Source organism: Penaeus monodon, chromosome 27 (genome assembly GCF_015228065.2).
Source record: "Penaeus monodon isolate SGIC_2016 chromosome 27, NSTDA_Pmon_1, whole genome shotgun sequence".
Classification (NCBI taxonomy): Eukaryota; Metazoa; Arthropoda; class Malacostraca; order Decapoda; family Penaeidae; genus Penaeus; species Penaeus monodon.
Genome location: NC_051412.1, coordinates 26138769 through 26139051, shown reverse-complemented (window position 1 = coordinate 26139051; position 283 = coordinate 26138769). Strand labels below are relative to the sequence as shown.

Below are 283 nucleotides of genomic sequence, written 5' to 3'. Positions count from 1 at the left end.
ACAAGATAGTCGGGTGAAAATAAACATGGTTTATAAGTTTCTAATACTCATTACTTTATTTTTTTCTTTATCTTTTTGTTGTCATATTCTAAATAGTTACAAAAAATTTTATAAGCTTGGTCAAGCGCTTGCTGTGCTGATATGCCATAGTGATTGCTTGGCCTCACTCTCACTATTTTTTTTTTTTATGTATGTATGTATGTATCTTATATTATAGGTGCCCAAAACTGCAATTTAACATATTATAGGTGATACTGTCTCAGCAAGCTACTGATAAGTTAAC

General features: G+C 30.0%; 1 protein-coding gene across 4 annotated transcripts in view; it reads left to right on the top strand.

The window, feature by feature from the left end:
* LOC119590728 (Meckel syndrome type 1 protein-like) overlaps positions 1-283 on the top strand; it is a 7937-nt gene that overhangs the window by 1685 nt on the left and 5969 nt on the right. The window lies entirely within an intron of this gene.